The sequence below is a fragment of the Gorilla gorilla genome, chromosome 11, assembly GCF_029281585.2.
Source record: "Gorilla gorilla gorilla isolate KB3781 chromosome 11, NHGRI_mGorGor1-v2.1_pri, whole genome shotgun sequence".
Lineage (NCBI taxonomy): Eukaryota > Metazoa > Chordata > Mammalia > Primates > Hominidae > Gorilla > Gorilla gorilla.
Genome location: NC_073235.2, coordinates 56,188,563 through 56,212,753, shown reverse-complemented (window position 1 = coordinate 56,212,753; position 24,191 = coordinate 56,188,563). Strand labels below are relative to the sequence as shown.

At 34.6% G+C, this 24,191-nt stretch overlaps 1 protein-coding gene across 1 annotated transcript in view; it reads right to left on the bottom strand.

Moving 5' to 3' along the window:
- The window catches only part of GALNT13 (polypeptide N-acetylgalactosaminyltransferase 13), a 733,891-nt gene extending 725,011 nt beyond the window's left edge, over window positions 1–8,880 (bottom strand). Inside the window, exon 1 of the mRNA XM_063694846.1 lies at window positions 8,819–8,880. The gene's annotated coding sequence lies outside the window, so the exon portion shown is untranslated. The remainder of the gene's footprint in view (window positions 1–8,818) is intronic.
- Between the last annotated feature and the right edge of the window lie 15,311 nt (window positions 8,881–24,191).

The window sequence follows — 24,191 nt, the reverse complement described above, 5'->3', positions numbered from 1 at the left end:
ACATTAATTTAATATATACTAGATTCTTTACTCAGCAACTGAGATGTATTAAGTACTTCTCATATTCCCTGGTAATTAGGAATCAAGAAATACCAAGAAATGAAGAAAATAAACATAGACTATATGCAAAACCATTGTGTCAAAGATAGATTTAAAAACTCTGAGAATCAGAGTATAATTTTACATAAGAGCGATTGAAGAAAAATATCTTAAAGAGCAGAGGAAAAGACAGATATGAAAGATTTAGAGAAGAGCTGATAGAATGGAAAGGCAAAGCATATTAATATATGGATAGTTGATATGACTGAAGAAGAAAATTGAAATAATGAAATAGAAAAGTACATTTGATAGAAAATACAGATAGTATTTATAAATAAATAGATTGAAATAGTTCACAGTAATCCAGAAAAAAATAAAATATGATAGTGAGACTTACATTGTTGAATTTACCAAATTTAAAAATCAAAGAAAGAATCTTAGGAAATACGGATAGAAGAAGCTGGAGAAATAAGAAGGATACTTGCATTCATTTATTAATCAACATTAAATGACAGAAAACAATGGAGTAGGACTTTTGCTTCTAGTGTGGCTAACACTCCCACTTTTATAACTTTTAGCTTAAGTGCAGACACTGCACAGAAAGGCTAAAACACTGGTAGAAAATTCAGTTTATCTAAGACGAGAGCCGGAAAGTAAAAGAGGAATATTGCAAAGGAGAGAACGAAAAGGGGGCTGCCCCAAATGATATGCATAAACTCTGCTCAAGTACCTGATGGAAAATGAACAAAGCATATATGCAGAGCATTCACAAACTAGCCCAACTGTCACTCAACTTTTGAGCTGTCACCCAAAAATCAGTGTTTGCAATTTGAGTTAAATGAAGTTAATTGCCTTTTAAAACCACCGAAAACTCCGAAGGAATATTACCAGACATAAGTCTCCACAAAAAAAGGAAACAGACAAACAAAACATTCATAAGGCACAGGATACAATCCAAAATTATACATATAATGGTACAGAAAAATTTAATAAGACTAGAGAGAAAAGACAAATGCCAAAATGAACTAGATGTTGGAACTGGCACACAAAAATTTTAAAGCAGCCATTTAGTAATAGGAAATATGCTTGCAATTAACGAAAAAGTAAGAATTTTCAAGTTATGAGTAGAAATATGTAATAAAAATTCTAGAGCTTAAAATATAATATCTAAAACTTAAAATTCACTGGATAGGTTTAATACCAGAATACAGTAGAAGAGAAAACAATCAGTGACCTTGAATATTGATCCAATATGAATAAAATAGAAACAAAATTTGTAAAGAATGAACAGTGCCTCAGGGACTTGTGTCATCAATATCAAACCACATAGTGTAGATGTAATCAGAGTCCCAGTAGAAGAGAAGTAACCAGGTTGAAAATATATTTGAAGATAATTTCACAAGTGTAGCAAAAGACAAATTTAAAGATTCAGAAAGCTTGAAGAACTCTAAGCAAATAATTATTAGAACTTAAATAAAATAGATATTTATTTGCAAAATACCAGAACTGACACAAGATCACACAGAAAATTTGAATACTTCTATATCCTATTGAAGAAATAGAATTTTTATGAAGAAAAAACATTTCCACAAATAAAACTCCAAGTACAAATGTTCTCATTGGTGAGTTCTATTAAATATTTAATAAATGAAAAATGACATAACTCAAACCATATTAGAAGATAGAATCTAGCCTAAACCTATAACCAAAACCTGATATATTATCCACAAGAGAATTATACACCAATATACCTCATGACAATAGTTGTAAAAATTTTTAGCCAAATATTAAGAAATCAAAATGAGCAACATACATGGATACATGATCAAGTAAAATGTGTCCAAAGTAAGTTTATGTGATAACATTGATAAATCAATTAATGTAACATACATTATTTAAAGATTAAATAATAAAAATAAAATAAATAAAATAAAATAATAAATAAAATCTCATTTTAAAAAATAAAGAAAATAAAAAAATGAATAAGTAAATAAAATAATAAATAAATAAAAATAAATACATTAAAACAATAAAAAAATAAAAAAAATAAATAAAATAAAAATCTAATTCAATAAGACCAAAGATGAAAGCATATAGTAATACTCCTAACTACCTGCATCTTCAAAGTATGAAAAATGAAGAAAACCTTGCACACAAGAATACAGAGTATATAATTCCATTTTTTATGGAATCTAAAAATAGAGAATTAATATATATTGATACAAAAAAAGCAGTTGTTAATTATTAACTTAGGGGACTAGGATGTGCATTTACTTGGGAGAGGTATTAGGGAACTCTTTGTGATGGTAATAGTAATCTGTGTCTAAAGAGGAGGTCGGGTTACACAGATAAATCCATTTGCCAAAATGTTGCAAATATGGATTTAAGATTTATACATTTCATTGAATGTAATTTATTGATTTAAAAGTTATAAACACATTAGAGTCCAGTTAGTTATATAAATGTGAAGTATTTGGAGGGAGAAATGTACTATTACATTCAATTTATTTCAAAAGCATCCCAAAATAAAATGGATGAACGAATAGATACACAGATGTATAGATGGATGCATGTGTGATCATGCACAGATGGTAAAGTGCTAATGGTAGAAGCTAAGTGGTTAGTTTTGGGGTGTTCATTGTAAAATTCTTTTGACTTGGCTCTACATATGGACATTTTTATAATAAAAAAACTGAAGGAAAAAGAAGACAATGGAACAATTTCTATAATGTTTTGAGGGTAGTGGGTGACTCCAGGATTGTATACTAAGATAAATTTATTATAACATGTATAGGCAGTAGATACAAATGCTCAAATATTAAAGAGTCCAAAAACTCTATTGCATATGTGTTTGTCCTAAAAAATCAACTCAAAGACATAATTCAACCAATAGAAAGAAGGAAGTTGCGTAGATATCATATTTTTTACATTTTAATTGTAAAATAACATATACATACCACAATTTTTGAAAAGCATAAACCAATGTAAATAAAAGAGCAATACTAAGAGAGTGAAACAAAAAGCTCATTGTCTATTGTGAAGAAATCAGAGGTGGCACAGACAGAGAAAGTAGGAAGAAATACAAATTAAGTTTTTAAATAGTTCGTAAGGGAGGCAACATTTCAGAAGTTGCTAAATAAAAAGTGTAAGTTTACACACAAATATGTAAGGCTTTAAAAGTAATCATGAGATTAACAGAAGTGAACTATACAACTTTCAAATTTCCATGTTGGGACATGGGGAGCACGGAGCTACTTTCAATAAAACATGGAAAATGTAGTAAAAGGTTGAAACAGAAAGAAAGAGCTAGTAAGAATAAAAACAGAAACTGTAAATTACAATGAAAATAGTCCAAATTTTGTTATAAAAATAAGCACAGGTATATTCAATTCATGTATTAAAAGCAAGGAGTTTAACATGATTAATAAACAAACCCACATAATGTTGTAAGTAAGAGGAAAAAAGATTCAGAAAAATAAAAATCTTCGCAGAAATACTGGAAAAATGAAAACCAAGAGCAAAACAAAACAGAACAAGAGAGATAGAAAGGTTAACATTAGATATAGTTAAACACAAGATAGGCTATATTAAGTAGACCAGCAAATGATTAACATGGTTTGGTATATTTGTTAAATATATAATTCCCATAAACATATTACTTACATTTATTTCTATAATAGAACTTAAGTAGCCTATATTAGAACTTGGACATTATTCTAGGAACTTTACAGTAATTGGATACAAATAAACAACCCATGAGGTAATTATAATTATTATTTTACAGGTGAGGAAACTGTAGTTTAAGTAACACAATAGGTAAGTCTGAGTCCTGTTTTCTGCTCTTAAACACTATGCTAAACTCTCTTGGAAATTTACGTGCTAAATAATATCTTTTCATGATATATGAAACAAAACTACTAGACGATGAAGGAGATATCGAAATAGAATTGTTATGTAAGGAAGACTTTGATACATTTCCTAAGTTTTTAAAAATACAGTAGATAAACATAAGTCAGGAAGAAGAAAATCTGGATATTATAATGAATGTATGCAACCTAGGAGATATTTATATATGTTACACAATGAAAACAAAAAATGTGCTTTATTTTAAAAATAACATAAGGAATGTCCAAAAATTGATAATACACGAGGCCACCAAAATAAAAAACATTGAAAAAAAACCACAATTCCAATAAATATATACAAGACAGGCTGAAAAACAACATATTTGAACAAAGGTAATAAGAGTAGAGAAAACAAGAGTAAAAAACCCTCAAAATCGAACTATTAAAAAATATAATAACACTTTCATAAGGACCTCTTAGGTTCTGACTTTCCTGATCATTTAAAATTCTCTTTCTTCCTATTACCCTTTCTCCCTTTCTGCCTGTCTGTGCCCCTTTCTTCCTCCCTGAATAATTAGGTTCATAAACCACCAGGCACGCATGCTTCAAAGGCCCAGCATGGCCCAGTGTGGACTGCTGGAACATAAACAGGATGAAGTGGATATGTGTGCCAGCCCGATGATAGAACAACATAGAATATTGGATCCCAAGTGGGCTTGCAGAGGACTGCCCTCCCAGAAGAGTGATGGTGGCAGTGGGAAAGGCAGAAGCAATTCTGCATAGAATGTCAGGGGTTGATGGAAAAGGGAAACTGCACTCGGAGTGGGTGGCATCATGAGGAGGGCATCCATTTGGCAGGGGTGGGTGGTGGTGGCAGCCAGTCACAGGAGCTAGGTTGTATGCAGGGAGACTGAAGAAAATGAAAACAGACTGAAGATAATGTCAAAGAAGGAAGGAAGAAACAAGAATACCTGGGAAGGTAAAATGTAAAATGAACCTTCTAGTGTTAGGTTCAACTTGGATGTGTCAGTGTGAACCTAAAGTTTTAACAACAGATGATAGAGAAATAGATGGATAAATGATAGATAGATAGATAGATAGATAGATAGATAGATAGATAGATAGAGAATGATATAGAGAAATACATACGAAAATGTGGATGTTTGGGTGCTAATATACATGAACACATACATGTTCTTAAGTTTGGTGCATTGACAGGGCACAAAGAACTGCAATATACCAATAACAATAAACACATCTAGTGCCCAGATCTTTGTTCTTAAACAGAATTCACTATTAAAAGGAACCAATGTTCTTGAGAGGAAGAAACACTTGATTACATTGGGGAAGTAGGGAAACCACAGGTGAACTTGCAACATCTTAAAGATTGAAGCAGCATGTCAAAAGGACACAGGAGCTATCATCCTGAAGGGCTCCCATTGGCCAAAATATGAGATAATTTGGACATCAAAATAACAGTAGCAACAGACTAAAACCCATGGAGTAGAGTGAGAATCCATGAGTGCAGGCTGATTTAAATGAATGGGTTAATAAATAAATGCAGAGGAAACAAAGCTTTTATCTATGATGGATGGAGTGCCAACTGAAGAAATGTAGAAGAAATGATGAGGGAAGTGAAGAATCATCATCATTTGGCAACTGTCATGGTGATTGTTGTTTCGACTAAAAAAACATTATCTGATGCTGGAATTAGTAGATGAAAGTTTGATAAGGCATGGAATGTTTACATAGTTTCAAAGTACCCTTTCACAAAACATTTATTCCAAAGAGGGCAAGAATAATCTTACAGACGATAAACTTGGTAACTACCAACTTAAATCAAGTGATCAGTGATCAGAGTTAACATCACCAGTAACGGGACAAATTAAAATCATGCACTACCTGGTAGAAAGCAATGGAATGAACACAGCATCACTTCTGTGATATTCCTGTCCAAAATAAATGGCCCAAATCTAATCCTGGAAAGCAGACAAACCAGGTTGAGGGATATTCTGCAAAATTATTGCTCTGTGATCTTAAACAACAATGGGATCTTAAATGTCAATGAGGAACTGGGAATACCTTCTAGATTGAAGGAGCCTCAACAAATATGACAACGGAATGTGGCACATGATCCAGGATTGGATCTGTTACCTATAAAGACCCTTGTTAGGACAACTGGGGAAGCCTGAGCAAGATCTGTGGAATTATGGTGGTCATCTTACCATAGTTATTACAAAAGCAAATTCATTGTGCCTGTCCATATCAAGATGGCCTAGCAGTATCATCATAACATGCTAAAAAGAATATTTACAATTTTTTTCAGTAATATCAACTTTACCTATTTTTCATTGCAACCCCTTAAAAAGGCAGCTTATTTTGTGTGTCACTCACTACAATCTATGTAGTGACAACTTAATGCCTTTGATGCATGAAATCTTGGGGGGAAAAGTATATACTCTCTGCTGAACAACAAACTAAAACCATTAAAAAAACAAAATAGTAAGGCCTAGAGACAAAATTCAAAGTTCTTTTACTTTAAAAATTCAGTTGAACAAGACTGGCTCTCAGAAATAAAATCAGGTAGAGCATGCCCATGTATATTAATTAAACTCTCTGAAAATAAAAATTTAGAAATGCATCTCCAAACAAGGCATGGAACACTGCAGAGTGGAAGCCCTGCAGCTGTGACTTATGTTTTGTCCTCAGGTAATATCAAGCAGTGGTTCTTTCACTTTGTCTGGCAGCCAGGAAGCTACAGGTATTGAAGGAGTTGTCACGGTTCAAGGCCACATTGTCAGGTACTCAGGTAGGTGCAAGAGAAAAGACAGCTCTACATTTTGATTTTGGCCCTCTAGGAGGTTACTCTCCAAAATGCAAAAGCTGGTATTTCCAGTTAAAAGCAGAATGCCAACAATTATGGGAAAATAACAAAACTTACATCTCAAGATGTTCAACTATGAATTAGGCCAAAAAATGTCAGCGTAATCAGAATATAATTTTTGACTTCAAAAGTAGCACAGGATACACTTGCATCTAGAGTCACAGCCTAGGGAGGAATCAGTGCCATGCAGGTTTAAGCCACATTGCTTCTCCTAAAAGGAAAAGTAGCTCTGACTTACAGGGCAGAATCCATCCCTTTTGCAGCCAATCGAAAATATTATTATTACTTTTAATGGCAAACCTGCAATTGTATCTGTACCAAACTAATATAAATGCATAACGCTGAATAACTAGAGGGCCTGCAGTTTAAGAAGGCTGCTTCTGTATGCAAATTTATCCCTGATCCCTTGTTTATGTTTCTTCAGATTCCACTCCATTCTTGTTTGCCTACACTAAATTCAGATTAGACTTATCAGATCTGTGTTTTGGTAAGTCAATAAGTCAAAACAATTACAATTCAGGTGACTGCCTCTTTGTTTTTCCACTGCAAGCTATGATTTACCTAGTAAATACTATCAGGAAGAGTTCACACATGAGAGAAAAGGGCAAAACAAATGTGTTCATTATAACACATGAAAACTGAAAAGCAAAACCTCTTCTGGTCAATGTCTTACAGTGTAGAAGAGAGGACCTCAAAGTGCAACATGAAAAACAAGCACATTTGAGTGTTCACGGGGGCCACCAGAAGCCAGAAAACTTAATTGAGTTGCATGGAACATGGCTTCCGACCTTAGGGCAGTCACCTGACATGATGATTTAACCAATGAAATAGACAACCAACACGGTCCTGAGCTGTACGAATGTTTCTAAGACAATCAAGCAACCTGACTGCTTTCCTGAGAAAGACAATGCAGACATTGAAGAACTAAAAAGAGGATGGCTCTAAGACGAATTCGGCAATCTGAAAGAACACTGTTGCATAGCAGAGGGGATTTAGATGTTTTAAAAGGACGGTCTGCTGGAAAATCCACTAAAGGCCGTGAGTTCATACTGTTGCTTTATTCAAAATTATTTGACTTAGATTAAGTCTTACTCCACATGTTCACCTGCTGTGAAATGAATACTACCACTACGTGCCTGCAGTGGCTTCCACTTTCCACCATCACGTTACTGCCAATAACCATTTGCCCAATAGCAGCTTTAAATGCCTTACACAGAGAGGAAGCCACTTTAAGATCTAATAACATTCATTCTAAAAGTCTTTGCTAAAAAGGGCAGAATTGCAAGGTTGCAGGAAATAGCCCTTTTATAGAGAGTTCATCATGAAACATGGCAGGATGAATGTGCAAATATGTGTGCATGGGGGTATTGGGAGAGACAATTAGGAAAAAGAGGGGCTGTATCCAACTGATTTTTCTCACTATGGCACAAAGAAAATCATTCTACATATATTTATTGAAGCTTTAAGGAACTGTGTTAGTAGCTGCATATGAATAAACAAATACAGACCCTGCCATCTTGAAGTTTTCAGAACAACATGAAGGGCAGGCCAACTTCAGTAGCTTAATTTCTTCCATTTTCTAATCTATGTCGATGGACACATGATAAATGAAGAACTGAGATTATCTATAGCCCAGTTGTGCTAATGTTTTGTTTGGTGGAAATACTTTCACCCATAATAACAAGCACATGGGTTTGTTTTTCAAACAAACAAACAAGGGTTTATTTTTCCTTGCATTACAAGAAATACGAAGGTAAGTAGTAGTTGACATTAGCTTGTCTTCTCAATGATTCATCAAGATCTTCTTTCTACTCTTCCACTCTGACATTTTTACACGTTGAATTTTTATCCTTAGATATGTTGCCTCATGTTTGCAATATGGCTATTTCAACTCAAAAGAAACACAACTACCTTCAAAGGCAGGAAGAAAAGCTAGGAGAGTAAGCGGTTCTTCTCTGTCTTTCTATTTTTATTACAAATCAAAACATCCCATAAGTTCCTACTAACAAATATTTCCTTATATTTTATTGGCTAGTATTGGATCACATACCTATCTCTAGGGTAGAGGCAAAATCCACTTTTCTTGAGATCCAAAGTCTTCCAACTTGTTACCTAAAAAATAATCACAGTTGGGTTAGTTCATAAGACAATACTTGGATAAGCAATCATAGTTTCTGTACATATTTTAATACTCATTTGCAGATTCTTCAACTTACATGAATATGTTCTCATTTGTTTATACTTGAAATTATATGCATAGTATAACAGACACATTGTTACCTTCCTACAAGGGTAGGATTCAGCCGTTGTACACATTTTTAAGTCTTAAAGGTGCTAGGGTAGAGTTCATTGTTATATTACAATACAAAAACTATCTGGTCTCTCCAAAAATTAAATCCATGCCCTCTGCCTCATTAACCACATATGAGAATCAACTGTGGTGGTAACTGATTCCAAACAAAATTATAATATATAATGTTCCGTTCATATTCTTTTAATATTATTAGTACTATACACTCACATGCTCACGAATTAGGCAAATACTAAATCACATCAGTTAGGCAAATGATTCAAAACTACTAAATGTGAACTCAAAAGACACTGAAACAAGAAGGTATCATTTGTTTTCTGTGAGACCCATCTCAAAAAGTTAGAGATGTATCCTTGAACCCCACTTAATGACCTACTATGGATTTAGGATATATAAATTTATCTAAATTTACATATAACCTAATGATAGTTTTAGTCCAGAAAATCTTTCTGAATGATAAATTTTCTGAGATCTGCTACTCATTGTATGTCTCCTGTAGAGTATCAGATAATTCAAAAACTCACAATGTAGTTCCTTTTTCTAAAATGAGAAAAGAGAGCATTCTATTTATTTCAAAAAAGCAACATGACTTTATCACTATTTATAAGCTCTCGGAGCATCAGTCTTTGTGCTACATACCACAGTAGAACACGTTACTTTATATAAAACAAACAAAACAATACAAAACACTTGTCTGCATTTAGTCTTATATCTGGCAAGGATCTGTTCTCCAGTTTTATTTAGAGAGTGTCTTTCTCAATAGTAGTTTATAGCAGCTCTGCACTGCAGAAAAAAAAAGATGTCAAAATATAAAATTGGCAAATATAAAATATTTCCTATGCCAATTTTTCACTTGAAACCTTAGTTTTGCAATACCAATTAATACTTATCTAAAAAGTATATTTAATCAACCAATGCCTCCTACAAGTAAAGTTTGAATTCTATGTTTATAGTCCTGTGTCATGTAATATGCATCAGTAATATCCTGCTTCACTGTTGGATGAGGACATGGCAAAATGAGTAAGTTAATGGAGCCATGGACACTATACATTATTATTATATTATCATTAATAGATTCAGGGTGTACAAGTACAGTTTTGCTACGAAGATATATCATGCAGTGGTAAAGTCTAGGCTTTTAGTGTACTCATCATCCAAATGGTGTACATTGTACCCAGTAGATAATTTCTCATCCCTCACCCCCGTCCCACTTTTTGCAGTCTCTGATGTCTATTATTCCACTCTATATGTCCACGTGTACACATCACTTAGCTTCCACTTATACATGAGAACATGTAGTATTTGATTTTCTGAGTTATTTTATTTGGGATTATGGCCTCCAGTTTCATCCATGTTGCTGCAAAAGGCAACATATATATGACAATATGTTTTATATAATACATCATATATGTGAAATATAAATGACACACATATATGTCATATATATGACATTCACACACACAAACATACACACACACACACACACACACACACACACACATATATAATAGTTTATTTATCCAATCATCTAATAATGGACATTTGGGTTGACTTCATGACTTTGCTATTGAGAATAGTACTGCAATAAATGTGTGAATGCAGGAGATATATTATAATTTACATTCTCACCAACAGTGTATAATAGTGCCCTTTTCTCTGAATCCCCATCAACATCTGTTGTCTTTTGACTTTTTAATAATAGTCATTCAGACTGGTGTAAGATAATATCTCACTGTGGTTTTAATTTACATTTCTTCGATGATTAGTGATGGTGAGCATTTTTATTTGTTAGTCACTTGTATGTCTTCTTTTGAGAAAAGTGTGTTTATGTTTTTTGCCAACTTTTTAATGGGCTTATTTTTTTTTCTTATTGAGTTGTTTGAGTTCCCTATAGATTCTGGATAGCAGTTCTTTTTCAAATGCATAGTTTACAAATATTTTATCCCTTCTGTAGATTGTATGTTTATTTGTTGATAATTTCTTTTGTTGTGAAGAAGCTTTTTAATTAAATCCCATTTGTCTATTTTGTTACATTTGCTTTTGAGATCTTAGTCATAAATTATTCCTGTGATTTCTTATAGGACCTTTAAAGTTTCAAGTCTTATATTTAACTTGTTAATTCATTTGAGTTGATTTTTGTATATGGTGACAGAAAGCAGTTCAGTCTTCTACTTATGGCTATCCAATTTTTCTAGTACCAATTATTGAATAGAGTGTCCTTTCTCCAGTTATATTTGTATTATTTTGTCAATTTTGTCAAAAATCAGTTGGTTGTAGATGTGTGGCTTTATTTCTACTTTCCCTGCTCTGCAATTGATCTATGTATCTATTATTAAACCAGTACCATGCTCTTTGGGTACTATAGTCTTGTAGTATAATTTGAAGTCAGGTAATGTGATGCCTCCCACTTTGCTGTTCCTGCTTAAGATTGTTTTGACGATTCAGACTTTTTTTTTCTGGTTCCATATGAATTTTAGAATTGTTTTGTCTAATCATGGGAAAAATGACATTGGTAATTTGATAGGCGTTGCACTGAATCTGTAGACTGCTTCGGGCAGTGTGGTTATTTTAACAATATTGATTCTCCCATTCCACGAACATGGGATTTTTTTTTGCATGTATTTGTGTCATCTATAATTTCGTTCATCAGTGTTTTGTGGTTCTCTTTCTGGATATTTTACTATTTTTGTAGCTATTGTAAATGGGTTCTTAATTTGGTTCTCAGCTTGATTGTTTTTGGTGTATACAATTGCTGCTGATTTTTGAATACTGGTTTGCATACTGAAGCTTTACTGAAGTCATTTATCACATCTAGTTATCTTTTGGATGGCTCTTTAGGATTTTTTAGGTATAAGATCATGTCATCAGAATACTTCCTCTTTTTTCTATCTGGATGACTTTTACATTTTCTCCTCTTTAATTGCTCTAGCTAGGACTTCCAGTACTATGTTAAATAGGAATAGTGAAAGTGGGCAAAGTAAATTTTGACTCGAACCCTTACATCAAAATTGACTCCAGAGGGATTACAGATATAAATACAAAAGTAACAGTAGAAAGCTTTTAGTAAAAAACACAGCACAGTAACTTTGTGATGGAATAGGCAAGTATTTCTTAACATGACACAATAATCAGTAACCTTAATTTTTTAAAATGATAAACTATATTAAAATTAAAAGCCTGTGTTTGTTAATGTATAGCATTGAGACTGAACATTTAATCCACAGAAGAAAAAATATATTAAAAATATGTACATCTGAAAAGACATTTTTTCATATCTAAAATATCCAAATAATTTTCAAATCAACAGAAGTCAGAAATCCAATGGAAAAAGGGTTTTAAAGATACTCTACATAAGAAGACATCTAAATGAGCTGGTTTTCAAAGGGAATGCTTCCAGCTTTCGCCCATTCAGTATGATATTGGCTATGAGTTAGGGAGTAGTCCTTCTTTTTCTATTGCAGAGAACAGTTTCAGAAGGAATGGTACCAGCTCTTCTTTGTACCTCTGATAGAATTCAGCTATGAATCTGTCTGGTCCTGGGCTTTTTTTGGTTGATACACTATTAATTACTGCCTCAATTTCATAACTTGTTATTGGTCTATTCAGGGATTTGACTTCTTCCTGGTTCAGTCTTCGGAGGGTGAATGTGTCCAGGAATTTATCAATTTCTTCTAGATTTTCTAGTTTACTTGCATAGAGGTGTTTATAGTATTCTCTGATGGTACTTTGTATTTCTGTGGGATCAGTGGTGATATCCCCTTTATCACTATTATTGTGTCTATTTGATTCTTCTCTCTTTTCTTCTTTATTAGTCTGACTAGTGATCTATTTTGTTAATCTTCAAAACACCAGCTCCCGGATTCATTGATTTTTTGAAGGGTTTTTCGTGTCTCTAGCTCCTTCAGTTCTGCTCTGATCTTACTTATTTCTTGTCTTCTGCTAGCTTTTGGATTTGTTTGCTCTTGTTTCTCTAGTTCTTTTAATTGTGATTTCAGGGTGTCGATTTGTGATCTTTCTAGCTTTCTGATATGGGCATTTAGCGCTACAAATTTCCCTCCTAACACTGTTTTTGCTGTGTTCCAGAGATTCTGATACATTGTCTCTTTGTTCTCATTGGTTTCAAATAACTTCTTTTAAAAAGTCAGGAAACAACAGATGCTGGAGAGGATGTTGAGAAATAGGAACACTTTTACACTGTTGGTGGGAGTGTAAATTAGTTCAACCATTGTGGAAGACAGTGTGGTGATTTCTCAAGGATCTAGAACCAGAAATACCATTTGACTCAGCAATCCCATTACTGGGTATATACTCAAAGGAGTATAAAACATTCTACTATGCAGACATATGCACACGTATGTTTATTGCAGCACTATCTAGAAGAGCAAGGATTTAGAACCAACCCAAATGGCCATCAATAATAGACTGAATAAAGAAAATGTGGCATATACACACCATGGGATACTATGCAGCCATAAAAAAGAATGAGTTCATCTCTTTTGCAGGGACATGGATGAAGCTGGAAGCCATCATCCTCAGCAAACTAACACAGGAACAGAAAACCAAACACCACATGTTCTCACTCATAAGTGGGAGCTGAACAATGCAAACACATGGACACAGGGAGGGGAACATCACACCAGGGACCTGTCAGTGGGTAAGGGGAAAGTGGAGGGAGAGCATTAGGACAAATACCTAATGCATACGGGCTTAAAACCTGAATGACGGGTTGATTGGCGCAGCAAACCACCGTGGCACATGTATACCTATGTAACAAACCTACATGTTCAGCACATTTATCCCAGAACTTAAAGTTAAAAAAAAAAAAAGAAAAAAAGTGCTTGACTTCATTAGTTATTAAGAAACATAAGGTGAATCACAGGTGATTGTTTTATACACCCAAAATATAGCTAAAATAGAAAATGGAGAAAATATCCAGTGTTAGGCTATAGACCAACTAGAACTCTTATAGATGAGTGGTATGGATGGCAATTGGTAAAGTCACTTTACAAGACTCTTTGACAGTAGCTACTAAAGATGACCAGTTATACACTGTATGATATAGCAACTCTACTTCATTCCAATTCTAACAGAAATGTGTACACTTGAATGTTCACGAAAGCACTATTTATTACAGAAAAGAATTTTAAAAAGTATCAAGTGCATCAAGAGTAGAATGGATAAATTGTGGCCTCTTAACAAAATGAAATATACAACAATGAGAATGAATGATGTACAACTACAAACAAAAATGTGGACAAATCTCACAAACCTTTTGTTAAGCAAAATAAACCAGAAACCACACTAAACAATTCTATTCAGGCAAACTCCCAAACAGGCAAAACCAATATATTATGTGAGAAATCAGAAACACCTTGATTATGTTATTTTTAACTACGGCTTTCCAAAAAAGGTAAGCTTTAAAGTCTACATCCAATAACTGAAAATTATATAGTAATTAATGTTTTATAGGTTTCAATATTACTGTGTGAAGTTATGATTGTGTGATTTCAGATCAGCAGTTTGGACCCAATGGTTTACTGATACTCTCTTTGAATAGGAAACAGGCTAGCAACCTAATATGTGTGTGTGTGTGTGTGTGTGTGTGTGTGTGTGTGTGTGTGTGTGTGTGTGTGTGTTTTTGAGATGGAGTCTTGCTCTGTTGTCCAGGCTGGAGTGCAGTGGCACAATTTCGGCTCACTGCAAGCTCTGCCTTCCAGGTTCACACCATTCTCCCACCTCAGCCTCCTGAGTAGCTGGGACTACAGGTGCCCGCCACCACTCCTGGCTAATTTTTTGTATTTTTAGGACAGAAAGGGTTTCACCGTGTTAGCCAGGATGGTCTTGATCTCCTGACCTTGTGATCCGCCCCCTCGGCCTCCCAAAGTGCTGAGATTACAGGCATAAGCCACCGTGCCCGGCCATACGTGTTTCTTAACAAGGAAAAAATGGTACATGAGCCAAATGACGTGGTTTATTCGTACATATCTTTAAAATAAAGAGATTTCTTATGTGGAAAATAGGTAGAAGTTTAGGCATTCATTGTCTGAAAGTGTTTTATTTGCCTATCAACACCTAGAATGGAGTACCTTTTATCAAATTTACTTTGCAGGAATTTTATTAAAATGTGCCTCACAAAGTCATATTTTATTACATTCAAATTATGGCTACATGAAGGAATGGTTAAATAAAAATTAACCTAAGGTACTGATTCCACATGAAAAAAAACTTGCAATTTTTTTTTAAAAGACACGAGTTACATCTATGAGAGTTACTAAAGACAGCATTGACTTAACATTTCAGTCAATCATTCAAATTAAACTTTTCCAAATGTCTCAAATTATAATTTTGAATAACTAATATGTAAAGTTCATTTATATAGTGATGTCTACCACATTTCTGTAATTTTTCTGTATATGCATGTGAATATGTGTATTTGTACCTCTAGAAAGGACTATAAAAGCCATTCCAAATATACATGAAAATGTTAAATTTTTTTCAGAAGTCTCTATTTTAAGATTATGTTGGCATTAAAATACTCATCAATAGAATAATAACTTACATAATAATCAAATATTGTTGTTAAAGAAGAAATAGCTACTCTATGGATTTCCTAGTAACACTTCATATGAAAAATTATTAAAAGCATAATTAAAAAATTATTATACTAATTAAGATAACTGTATACACACACAAAAGATAGTATAAAGAATGTTTTAAAATTTATTTCACAAAGAGGGGGAAAAGATCATTTAAACATTCAGCACAATGTGAATATTCCATAAAGTGGATATTCATGAAACACTTCTTTTTTCATATGATTAAGCTGTGCAGCACATTAGGAATGCCAATTAAAGTTTCAAATTATATTTTCGGAACCAGCTGCCAGTGGCATCCATCTTCCTCAAAAGTAGCATCTGTGAAGCTGGCGGCATGGGACCAGATTTTTGGACACTATGGGGTAGAATATCATAAACTTTACATTTTTCCAAAAAACCTTAAAATTTTCTCAGCTATTCCCTATCCATTTATCATTTGAAAGCTTCCCATTATTTTATATTATTTTGGACTTTAAAAAGAAGAACTACTGCATCTTAGTCATATTAGCTTTTTTCAAAGGGACTTTGAACAAATATGGAAGGAAATACCTGATCATCAATTACAAATTGAAGAGGTACCTTTCAGTCAGTGTCAATGTAGCCCTCAGGAAAATGTTCTTTGTAAGCTGAACATACAATATAGTGAGTTAGAGGGGGCTATAGATAAGTTAAGTATCTTTATGTAGTAGGAATTCAAACAGTTGGTAACTCCCAAGCCATAATTTCTACCTGATTTTCCTGGTCTTCCCTTTTCCAAGCTACACATCCTCAGCTTCTTCAAGCCACTATTGATCAGATGGTTGTTGTAATGAACTTAACAGTATCAACATTAAATGTGAAGACAGAAAACCAAGGCTTGAGGTGCCTTGCCATCATCAACAGAGATTCAGTGGAATAAGAACAGAGTAGGGGTCTCAGTGGGAGTTAACCTAATACAGTTAATGATGACCAGTGGAAAATCCTTCTCTGGACTTTGAGGGTAAAATTCATGGCATTTCTTCTTACATAAACAGAGCACCCCCGTGTTTAATTAGACACGTAGTGTAAAAACATACGGTTTGGATACAAACTTTAAATGCTCCATTCAATAACAGCACATTATACTTCTAAAATGCCTTCTAATTTTCAAAGTGTATTGTAAACCTGACCTTCACAACACTGTGAGGTCAGCAGAATGTGAATTGTTCTTAACAACACATAGATGAGAAAGCTAGAGTTCATAGCAGTATTCTCTGTAACTTCTCACAGCTGGTGAGGGTAGAAAAAAGTCCTCAATCTTCTAATGCTCCGTCCTGACACCTGCTGCCTCCTCATGTCACTGCGTTAGAAGAATATGAAGATGGCTATGAAACGTGACTTATGGGCCACCAGAAGGCCCATCAGCTGCAAATTTCACCTCTATTACTTTTATGAGCCTCAAACTCCAGAATAGGGATTTATTCCTGTTGAGTTTAAAGGCGTCCTAATGTTTAAAGAATAACTTCTAAAATTAAAAACAAAACAAAACAAAACAAAAACATGAAAAAAAAAACCCTTTAAGCTTACCCCAGAATACCTTTGAGCAGGAACAGACATGGGTGATTAAGAGAGACACTAAAGGACACCCAAGACAAATTTCACTACCTTACTTTGTGTCCTGGCTTTGGATCAATCTTAATTCTGTTTTTTTGTTTGTTTGTTTTCTGTGTTTTGCATTGGACCATTAACGAACAGTTTCGTCTCTCTTATGGTCCTAGCTTTTTTTTTTAAGCATGTTTTTGGTTTGTGTTCTAATAGTAACAATGATGAAACTAGATTTTTAATCTATCTTCAAAATTCTAAGAAGTGTGGACTTTTTAATTAAGTGAGAACACTAATGAATCTTTTTTTGACATCGTTAAATTAAAAGAAGAGGTGAGCCATATTCTCAGAATTTTCAAATGATTCCAGAGCAACACCAAAGGAGAGGGTTTGCAGATATCCTGTGGCTTTGAATAAAAAAAAAAACTTACTAATTTTTAGATATTTTTGTTTATTTTCTCTACTAGGTTTGAGAACTTGGTAAGTAAATTTAGTGTAAATAATTGATGGCCAAGCACCAAATGCTGAGAAAATTCTGATTTCATGGTTGAATAAGACTTCTGGCTAGTTGCTTTACAGCCTTTTAAATTTTTACTCGAAGTAATCCAGTTAACCAACTACTGTTAGATTGGTTTAACAGTCATTACAAAAGCCTCAGTCCTTAAAAACTCAGCATGTTATTGAAATATTAAACATTTGTGCTTCTTTCTTTTTTGCATGAAATGTACCACCAGTCTAGAAAGAATTAAAATATGTAGAAGATTTAAAATTAACTATAAATATAAAATACAAGAACGCAATTTGTGTTGTCTTATATAAGCAATAACATTGACATAATTTTTGAATTGTGTTCATCCTCTACATAATACCATGTACAAGGTTTTATTCTGAGGGAAAAAAAGCCAAATAAATTAGGAGTGGTAGCTCAGAAAATATTCTACCTACAAGTACATAAATTGGTATCCTGCAAGAGTTTAGAAGTTATTTCCTCAATAGATGCTTAAATCTCTACTAAAAATGCCACAGCAGTAGCAGAAAGTCTGCTTCACTTATTGTCTAAAAAAATTCTAAAGTGGAATGAAATCCCTGCAGAATGGAAGTGAAACTTGCTAATACACGCTTTTATTTTCATTATGTGGCAACACTGCTAGCAATTAGGAACAACAAACAGCCAACAGAAGGGGGAAAAATGGCAAAGCAGAATGTTTATTATTTTGAGATGTTCATCGGGGAATGCTCTTATGTCAGGGGAATAAACACTACCACCCAGGCAAGGAAGCTACAGTGCTTCCAAAGGGCCCCAGCAATATTGAATGGTTATGAAAACACCTCTTATGCCTTAATCCTTCCTGCTATAGATGAAGTGAGAAGGGTGTGGTTCAGAGCATGCTAGATGACAGGCAGGCAAACTAACATTATTTAGAGTCAGTGGTTTTAGGAAGATTCAGGATTCATCTTGAAAGGAACAGATTCTTTTTAAGAAGAATATGAAAATATTTCCCTTCTGTTTCACGCTTGCAGTAGGGGGCCTTTCCATTAGGTTTGCTTTAGAAACCAAAAAGCGTAAAGCTGTTTATTTTTTAGTTTACTTTCTATGAGATTAAGAGTAGTTTTACCACTCACAGGCCTGTTTATTAGAAATAACTAGTTATTTTGTAGTGTTAAGTGGGATAGTATTCAAAACTCAGTAAATTATTAGTAAACCATTGAAAGGTCTCTGGTGGTCATTGGAATGACCCCTAAATGCAAGACTATATTACAATATGACTACAACAATACAATTAAAAATTTTAATCTGAGATGTGTGCAATTCAGATTATTGCTTACTCATAGAGGTTTTTCTGAACTTCAGAATGAAATGTCATTACTAGCTGCCTTCGCTGCTTGGGAGCTATCAATTCCCACTGAGTGAGCTTTTCAGGGGTGTCCAATCTTTGGTTTCCCTGGGCCACACTGGAAGGAGAAGAATTGTCTTGGGTCACTCATAAAATACAATAACACCGATGATAGCTGATGAGCAAACAAAACAAAAAGAATCACACACAAAAAAATCACATAATGTTTTAAGAAAGTTTACAAATTTGTTTGGGCTGCACTCAAAGCCATCCTGGGCCATGTGTGGCCAGTGGGCCATGGGTTGGACAAGCTGGCAAGGATCTGAGATATTCAGTGTGACTAAAGCTCTTCCATGGAACTAAGTTTCATCTGATTTTCTCTCGGGCTCCCAAACTCACTGTTTTACTTTACAGTGATAGGCCCTGCTACAGGTGAGAAAATAATCAGCTCAAAGGATACTCAGACAAGCAAGGTTTTTGTTGTTGTTGTATTTCTCTTAGTTCTCGATTCTCAAACTTTTGTTACCAATGAAACGTTTATCATTACCCTTTCAACAATATGAAAACAAAAACAGATTTCAGGATCCCAAAATCCTTAACCCAGAAAACTGTGTCCTGGCCCTCTTCCCTATATGTATGTAAAATGAAAAGATGTCAGTTTGCAATTGTGGCTGGTTACAGCTCTGACATCCAAGCCATGAGTCAGAAAAAAAAAAAAAAAAAGAAGAAGATGAAGAAAAGAGGGAGCTAGCATGTAAACCTAAAAGAAAAGTGAACTGAGAATTGAGGATGTTAATATATGATAAGGAGAGAGCAATGGGTGGATTCAAGATGGAAGGGCTAGAGCCTAAATGGGAAGCAGAGAGAAGGAATACTCTGAGCCAAGCCTGCTGGAATGCTTTATATCAGCCATTTGCTGTTTGAAAAGTTGACAAGTAGTACATGCCAAAGACTAGAGATGGAATTATAGTCTTAATTTATGTATGTTTTCAAAGTGCTTTGTGTTTAAAGTAATATAAGGCACGGAAACCTGCTGGGAGAACTGCAAGGCTGCAAAGCCGTTAGCATCTACCATTTAAAGCTGCTAAAAGGCAATGCACCAGTCACAGTTGAGAGAGCTGCTGACACACTGTGGAAGGGCCAAAGCCAGTTGAAACCCTCGGGAGCTAAGGAGACTGGAGGGCTGCAAAGCAATCAGCCGCTACCTCTGAAGCTCTGGGTATTTCTGAAGACAGTTTGTTCTAGACTTCATTCCCAGATCCAATTACCACCTCAGCTACTGGTAGCAATTAACACTTAGTAGGCACACAAAAATACCCCTGATTACAATTAGCCCTAATAGGTCAGTATAAATAATAAATTATACACATCCCAGTGAAGTTAATAACCGAGCTGTGTGAGGCCAGCAATTGGATTTTGAGGTGAGGCCAGTGTGAAATCCTGATGCCTCCTATTCTTTGCAAGCTGATAGTTCACAAGAATGATTCCCCCAGAGCCATGGTGCGATGGAATGACAGACACAGAGAGAGTGAACTACTTCAGACACATATTTTACATTTATGGATAAACTAAAGAAAAAGATTGTAAAATTTCCAAGTAGCATTTGAATTTTAATTAGCTCTCAACAGCTTATGGCAGTATTCCCTAACACGGGTATTTCAGACTCTTTGAGACTCAAATGAATGAAAAGAAGGAGGTAAGGGCTAAGTATGAGTAGTATTACTCTGTTTTCTTTTTCTTTTTACTCTAGATTCAGACTAATTATTAGAATGACATAACACACAAGAATTGGAACCCCAAAGGGTATAGACCTATGATTTAGCTTTTGCCATTTCCATTTCGCCTTGCTTCATTTGGCTGGTGGGAGCTCTTGGAAGCTTGAATAGGTACATTGAGTACTTTGTGTTTTTAACACTTCATAATTGTTCATTTTTCTCTACCTTAATTATAACATTGCAAATTTTTTAAGCTAAACAGTTCCAGTGTTTCACCATTAAAAAAATTGGTATCAGGCTATGATATATTCATTTAATATAGAATAGTGAGAAATATGGTTGGCAGAGCCTAAAGGTACCTATTAGAAGATGGTTTTCTTGAATGTGGGGAGCATTTTTGAAAGCATGCAGTAAAATAGGTGAGAAAAAGGTAGACTTTATTAAAATCAAAAACATGATATCCATATACATGCCTATTATGTATTTTATTTAATTATATATTTAATAACTGACTTAGAGAACTCTTTGACATAGAACAGGTCTCTAGCTTTTTTTCTTACATGTGGAGAAAATTTTTCTCCTCCTAGGAGAAAAAGCAATGACGATTATGGTAATGATAAATGTGTTCTGTCTCAGTCGGACTATCAATTCTAAATGAAAAAGACAACAAACATGTCTAAATCTCTGGACCTGGAATGTCCCAAGTTAGCAAGAACTCACCGTGATATAGGAAAGGTTTGAGGAATTTGTGCATGGAGATGTGATGTTTCAGTACAACACTGGTATCATCTAATGCCCTCAGCATAGCACCTGGGAACTTTTCCTAAGACTTAGGGATATTTAGTATGTAGTATTCATTGCTAGAGAAGGTGGGTTCACTCTCTACACTCTTCAGGGATGTTGCTATCCAGGATATGAAAATGGCAGCAAATTGTATCATTTTGGGAGGATGGGGAGTTTGAGATCTAAGTGGCAGTACAATAGTTGTCTGGATGACAGTTTTTATTTGATTGATGTTTGATTTTAATGTTCCATAGGCATTAAAAGACATAGCCTGGCTAGGCGTAGTGGCTCACGCCTGTAATCCCAACATTTTGGGAGGCCAAGGAAGGTAGATCACTTGAGGTCAGGAGTTCAAGACTGGCCTGGCCAACATGGTGAAACCCCGTAACTACTTAAAATATAAAAGTTAGCTGGGTGTGGTGGCGTACACCTGTAGTCTCAGCTACTCAGGAGGCTGAGGCAGGAGAATCACTTGAACTTGGGAGGTGGAGGCTACAGTAAGCCAAGATTATGCCACTGCACCAGCCTGGGTAACAGGAAAGACTCCAACTCAAAAAAAAAAGACATGGTCTCCTTATGGCAGAACATGGAACCATGAGAGTCACCAGCAGAAAAGAACTGACTTCAACAAAATCATAATGTAAGAGACATCAGTGAGGAGGAAGGAAACCCTGGAATCAGGATGTTTGTAGCTTCAGTGATATTCCTGAGTCTGATAGCACTGTGAGAGCTGCTTATGTTTTGTTGGCTCTCAAGCCAGTTAGTCCAGGAGAAATGAATAAGGGTATTATTTATTTCATACAAAGAGAAGTGTTATAATGTATTTTATCTTTTACCTAAAAAAAAAAGTATTTTTGGAGGTACTTGTACTAGTTTTAGGGACAATATTACTATACCAGCTAATATTTAACATATATCTAAACTTCTCTACAATTTAAATTCTGTATCTGCCATATACTTTGTTTCAGGCCATTAACAGAATGCCTGAAATGACTCACCTATATATTGGCTTTGGAAATAGTTTTTATACAGTTGGACAACAGGTTCCCACAGCACAGATTGCTTACTTGGTTGGATTCCACTTATTCTTTTACAATGGCTGAAATAGATCCGTTCATTTAATATTCCCCGGTGGGGCAGGGTATGATTAGATTTTCAAAATGGTGGACCGATACATGTTTTGATCTCTATGGGGCACAAGTAGTTTTGCCTGGGCTGACTCTCCAGGTCAGCTTCAGTGGTTAGATACTGACTACCTGCTCCAATGATGGCTTTCATAATGATGGTAGATGAGATGGCCATGGCTTGAAAGACGTCTCTGTGACACTTAAAAGGATCATTTCCATGTAGTATACCTCAAAGTTGCTTGTGAATTTGAAAAATAATCATTTAATGGAGTAGCAGACCTTTTTTTCTAGTCTCACCTCTGCAAGTACAAGAGAAACAGGTTTTAACACAGATCACCAGGCAGAAAGCCCTAGACTTTTCTACGCTAGCATAATGTCCTACCTATTCACTTGAAACCCAATAACTTATTTGCTCATTTTTTTTAAATGAACTAAAAATTTAAGAATATACTGAGGTTCTTTTTTCTTGCAGATGACAAGCTTATCCTGATACTGACTCTCCAATGTTGATAAGAACCTAGGGCAAGAAGGGAGTGATGTTGGCTAAGGGTTGAGAAAGGAGACAAAAAATATATATAATGTCTTAAATCTCAGTGAGCTATTTCTTTGACAGACTAGTAAATTGGTAGCTTCTTTCAAAAGGCAAGTTGTAATCTCTAAGAATGTCACATCTGATAGCATAACTGTCACATTGAAATAATATAAACGTTATACTTCTAATTGAAGCACATTTTTAACCTTGCTAAAAAGGATTGGAAATATAAGAACAAGTTTCCATAATTTTTCCAAGTATTTTATGACTAGTTACCCTTGAAGTTTCTAAAGAAGGAATATGATTACAATTTCAGGTATAATTGTCTATTTTCATAAAAAAGATCACAAACCCGAACAAATTTTATTTTTTATTTCAGGTTGTGTCAAAAGAACTAACATTTGGAGAAGTAGCGTATTTTACTCAAATTTGCAAAAAGACTGCTTTGATTGTCACTTGTTTTGTTCTCAGCATGTAGTGGGATTCACCTTCTTGAAGGTAGGCCTAGCCATTTGACTTGGCAAATAAAATGTGAATAAACGTGATGCCCTTAATAGCCAGCATATAATTCTCCATGTCCTCTTTCCCTGTTGCAGCAACAACTGATAATAGAGGGGATGGACCCTTATTAACTTGCATTTTTGAGTAAGGAAAACATGGAAGAGAGCCCACAGCTAACCCATGATGGACATGTAGCCCAAGTGAGCTACAGATCTTTGTTGTGAATTCAGCTTTATTTGGTACTACTACTAACTAAACTTCTGATCCATATAATTACTTAACTGTTTTGTATTAAGGAATTAGAATACCCAGCTTTCATGTCAAACCTGGGTGGAAATCCAGGTGACTGCCAAGATTCCTACCTTCTCTGAACTTCCATTTAATTACCTATGAAATAGGGATTATGATAGCTGCTTCTAGGCATGGCCGCATGGATTACAATGAGAGATGTAAAGCGCTGGGC